The sequence below is a fragment of the Elephantulus edwardii genome, unplaced genomic scaffold, assembly GCF_000299155.1.
Source record: "Elephantulus edwardii isolate Elephantulus edwardi_28Jun2011 unplaced genomic scaffold, EleEdw1.0 scaffold00051, whole genome shotgun sequence".
Lineage (NCBI taxonomy): Eukaryota > Metazoa > Chordata > Mammalia > Macroscelidea > Macroscelididae > Elephantulus > Elephantulus edwardii.
In genome coordinates, this window is record NW_006399801.1 from 9307402 (window position 1) to 9313193 (window position 5792).

The window sequence follows — 5792 nt, forward strand, 5'->3', positions numbered from 1 at the left end:
TTAGAGAATAAAATGGAAGAACTTGCTCAGCATTTCTCAAGCTGGAGGTCTAGAGAGAACACCATAATTGGCTTCCAGCAAACTTAGACAAAGGCTTGTAGGTCTTGATCCATGGTGTAGCAGTCCTAATAATGTCAGTTCTGTCTCATGTTAGGTCTCTAGTTCTCTTCTGTGGCTATTGCTGCTCTCCTGTAGGTCTGGCTGGTACAAGAATCTCTAGCCTCAAAGGGTGTTCTGCATTTTCTTGCTTCTCCTTTGCTGGTGATGGAAGTCTCAAATCCTGCCACTGAAATCTGCTGAATTGAGTGGGAAGATTAGCCAATCTCCCTGTGACAGGCTAACACCCCCTGCTCACATATTCCCACCCATCCACATGGCAAAGTCAAAATCAATGACTAGGAAAGCCATTTGAAATAATAAACCCCTTGCAACACCGTTGGGCAACAGGGAAGGTGCCATTAATGTCACTGAATTGTACATGTGAAAATGACTGAAATAACAAATATATTTTTTCAACACAATAAATTACTAAAAAGAAACAAATAGGATAATTTTTCCAAAGTAAAATTCTGAAATACAATCAATGTAATACCCATGTTAACATCTTATTCTTTGCCCATGCCTATAATTCTGAGACAACTAAGATGTTTTCCAGTTTAGCACATGCAAAATGTTGTGTCTCAATGATTTCCTTATGTCTCACATGTTTCCTTTGAGCCATGCCTAAGTTTAGTTCTGCAGGAATGATTTCTCATCTGTTTCTTGTACCAGATAACAACATATTAGTCTTGAATGAATGTGACAAAGTTGTAGCCAAATTCATCATCCTAGTAGAAATCTATGCTCAAGATTTCAATTAAATGGCAGAAAGGGAAAAGGAGAGGGAGGGAAAGAAAGAGAAAAGGCAAAAGAGACAGTGTGTGTATGTGAGAAAGTATTTTTAATTTATTGGTGAGTTGTGTACTACGGAAGTTACAGCCAACTCACTAACTTACTGCCATTGAGTTGATTCTGACTCATAGCAATGTTCACCTATAGTTCAGAGTACAACTGGCCCGCACTGCAGAGTAGAACTGGCCATACTGGTTGCCAATACTGCAGATATTTACAGAAGCAAACTCTTACGTCTTATTCCCATGCAGCAAGTGGTGAGTTTGAATTTCCAACCTTTCTTTAATCATTGCACTACTAGTAAGTAAGAGGCTAAAAGGAAATCAGAGAAATCCCCAATGATGTGGTTTGTCACAATAGCCCCAAAAATGGACTAAGAGGACCACTGATAATGAAGATGATGAAGGACCAGGCAACATTTTGTTTCATTATACACAAGGCTGACATGAGTAAGAACCAGTGTGATGATAGCTAACAATCATCTATTTGATTTTTTTAAAACCCAGTGAAATGAAGCTTAGAGTAGGACTCTTATACAGAGTCAACTGAATTACAATGATTTTAAGCCTTCTTTGGTTGGACATCTAGAGATCAATAAAGACAGGATTCTGAGCTTGTACCTATTTCTACCTCTGCTGCTGCAAACTGGAGCTATTTGTCCCTGCAAGAGTGTTAAACCCTCATTAACAGCTTGTAAACTTCCCCTGCTCTACAAGACTTTAGTACACAGTAGGGGTACTGAGACTTTTGGAAAATGAACCACATTTTTAGACATAAACATATTTAAAGGATCTGTAATTAAAGTATACTTATAATAATGCAAATAGTGTTTCTTGCAGATACAATAACAAATCTTTAATTAACTGTTAACTGTTTTGAAACATTTCCCCCCCATCCGTAAATATTTTGGTGGCTCAATTTCTGCATAGATTCCTTTGAATCATTGCTTTTATTTGCTCTGTGAGGTGGGACATAGGAGCCAGTAAGGATTAGTTCTTTCAGTACCAAGATCAGAGGAAAGCTGATTAAGAGACTAAATAATTGTATTCTGTTGTTTTACATAATATTACTGAAATATAAATGTATGAAGAAAAACATATACTTCACAAGTATACAGATTGGTGAAGTTCTATATTCTTTGACAAGGAGCCCTGGAACATAGGTAGCTCCTTCATGTTGTTCTTTATAAGCAGAAATACTGGCACTTTGAATCTACTAGCCACTCTCTGGAAAAAGATGATACAACTTTTTTAATGGAGATTTAAAGTGTCAGAAACGTGTTGGAGAGTAGCTGCAAGTGAGAATTGACATGAATCGAATTGTTGTATCAAAAAGAACTGGTCAACACTGAAACATTTCAGGAGGTACCATATGAACAAGATTCAATGGTAGCAAAGGAGATGTTCAATCTGTTTTGAAGACATTGGCAAAAAATTTAGTTTTCCATTTTGGTTGTGTCTTTATTTGACTTTGGTATGAGGGATATATTTGCTTCATAGAATGAGCCTGGGAGTATTCAATTGGTTTCCATTTTTGGAAATACTTAATGTAAAATTAGTGACACGTCTTCTATGAATATTTGTTAAAATTCATCAGTAGTAAAACCATCTGGTTTGGGGTGGTTTGGGTTTGTTGGGTTTGTTTTTTGTATTGTATTGTTATTGGAAGTTGGTTTATGACCTACTCAATTTCTTCTTTTGTCATGAGTCTGTTCATGTTTTCTACTTTTCTGTGTCAGTTTGAGCATGTTGTGAGTTTATAAGTATTTGTCCATTTCTTCCAAGTTTTCATATTAATTTGAGTGTAGTTTTTAATCAACTTCCATTGTTAATCTTTTTAGTTCAGTTGGTTTTTTGTGACATTCTGTCTTTCATCTCTTATCTTGATTATTTGTCTCTTTTCTTTCCTCAACATAGTGGAAAATATATACACAAAATAAAGATACAACATCATTCTTAATGGAGAGAGATTAAAAGCATTCCCCTTGAAAACAGAAATCAGGCAAGATGTCCACTATTACCACTTCTATTCAACATTGTCTTGAAAATCTTAGCACGAGCAAAATAAGGAAATAAGAGGCATCTAAATTGGCAAAGAGAAGGTAAAATTATCTGCATGTACATATGATGTGACAGGATACTTAGAAAACCATAAATATTCAGCATTAAAACTATTAGACATAGTTGATCAATACAGCAAAGTAGCAAGATAGAAGATCAACATATAATAATCAGATTTCTCTATAGTAACAAAGAATAAGGAGAATGCAGAAATGGAGCTAAGAAAACGAATACCAATTATAATAGCTAATCATAAGATGAAATGTTGAGAACAAATCTAATTAGAAACACAAAAGACCTGTATAAAGGTAATTACAAAACATTACTGTAAGAAATTAAAAGACACCTAGGGAAATGGAGGAATATATTAAGCTCATGGATAGGATTAAATATCATGAAAATGATAATTCTACCAAAGACAATCTGTAAGTTCAATGCAATCGTAACACTAATACTAATACTAATACTAATACTAATTTCATTCTTCAATGAGATGGAAAAGGCAATTTCAAATTTAGTCTGGAATGGGAAGAGATCTAGAATAAGCAAAGCACTAATGAAAAAGAGAAACAAGATAGAGTACATCACATTCTCTGATTTCAAATTCTACTACACAGCTGTGGTGGTCATGACAGCATTGAACTGGTACAGTGACAGATACATAGGCCAATGGAATGGAATTGAGAACCCAGAAATCAACTAACCTATCTACGGTCAACTGATTTTTTGACAAGGAGACAAAATCATTTAAATGGGGAAAGGACATCCTCTTTAACAAATCGTGTTGGCAGAATTGGAAAACCATCTTCAGCAAACTTAAGCAAGACCAACACCTCACACCATACACAAGGAGGTTCAGAGAGTTAGGAGTGAAACAAAAAACTATAAAGTTCATAAGAGAAAAGCTAGGAAAACCTCTAGAAGCCCTAAGCTACAACATAGACTTATAAGCATAATGAAAAACTTACAACCAGGGGAGAATAAAATAGATGAATGGGACCTTCTAAGATTCAAATCCTTATAAACTTAAATAAAGAAACTTTTATACCAAGGTTAGAAGGAAAGCCACAGGCTGGGATAAATGTTCGGCAATGGCATATCTGGAAAAAAGACTTAAATACAAAATTTGTAGAATACCAGAGCACTTCAACAAGAAAAAGGTAAACAATTTAGTCACAAAATGGGCATTGGATATGAACAGAAACTTCACCAAAGAAGAAATTCAATGGCAAACAAACACATGAAGACTCATTTGTTCAAAATCCTTAGCTATCAGAGAGATGCAAATCAAACCACAATGAGGTATCATCTCACCCCAGCAACAATAGCAAAGTTCAACATGTCAGCAAACAAGAAATGCTGGTGAGGCTGTGGACAGATTTGAACTCTTATTCATTGCTTGTGGAAATGTTAATGGTAAACCACTAAGGAAGGCAGTCTGGAAAAGTGTTGGAAATAGAAACATATCATTTGACCTAGCAATTCCAAATAGGTATATGCCATAAAAAGACCAGAGCTGAGACATACGCTCACCCATGTTTATTACTGCGTTACTCACAATAACAAATAGTTGGAAAAAGGCCATATGTCCATCAACAAATGAATAGATAGAAAAACTGTGGTACTTTCACACAATGGAATATTATGGAGGATTGAAAAACATTGAGCTTATTAAACACTACACAATATGAGTGAGCCTGGAAGACATTATACTGAGCAAAATATCTCAGTCACAAAAGGACAAATACTGTAAAACATCACTGTTATAAAATAGGACCAACATGGAGGGTTAAAGAGAGAATAGAAAAATAATAGATAGATAATAAATACTAAATTGAAACAGATGAATGGAAGGACTGTCTGAAATTAATGTACGATTAGACATTTATGTGTGACAACAATCTGAAAAAAATAGGTGCATAGCAAACTGAACTAGGGGGAGAGGAAAGAAGGAAGAGGGGAAATGTTCAACAAATAATGAATTAAAACCCAACCTTCCTGTAAATTTTTGTTATAATCACAATTTAAAAAATAAAATAAATCAGGAAGGGTATGTGTCAGGGTTATATCCTTTGTTTATCGGTATTCAATCTATAGGTTGAGCAAATAATTAATGAAGCCAGACTCTATGAAGAAGAGTATGGTATCAAGATTAGAGGAAGACTCATCAAATACCTGAGTTATGAATATGATAAAAACTTGCTTGCTGAAAGTGAAGAGGACCTGAAGTGGTTTGCTGTAAAAGATCAAGGACTACAGGCTTCAATATCTAAACATCAAGAAACAAGGTCCTGCTATAAACTTCATTACAGAAAAGCTAGGAACAATGCTAGAAGTCCTAATCCACAACATAAACAGTCTTCCAAGTATCCTGAAAAACCTACAACCAGGAGAAGATAAAGTAGATGAATGGGATCTTCTAAGAATCAAATCCCTATGCACATCCAAAAACTTCTCCAACAGGGTAAAAAGGGAAGCCACCGACTGGGAAAAAGTATTTGGTAATAATATATCACATAAGGAACTTTTTTCCAGAATTTATAAAATACTTGAACACCACAAGATAAAGGTAAATAATCCAATCGAAAAATGGGCACAGGATATGAACAGGCACTTCACTGAAGATGACATTCAGATGGCTAACAATTACATGAAGAAATGTTCAAAATCTCTAGCTTAAAGAGAGATGAAAATTAAAACAACTATGAGATATCATCTCACCTGAGTCAAAATAGCAAAATTTAACAAAGCAGCAAGCAACAAATGCTGGCGAGGTTGTGGAGAAACTGGAACCCTTATTCATTGTTGGTGGGAGTGTAAAATGTTGCAACCACTGTGGAA

At 35.1% G+C, this 5792-nt stretch overlaps 1 pseudogene; it reads left to right on the forward strand.

The window, feature by feature from the left end:
- Positions 1-3507: 3507 nt before the first annotated feature.
- The window catches only part of LOC102844868, a 5653-nt pseudogene continuing 3368 nt past the window's right edge, over positions 3508-5792 (forward strand).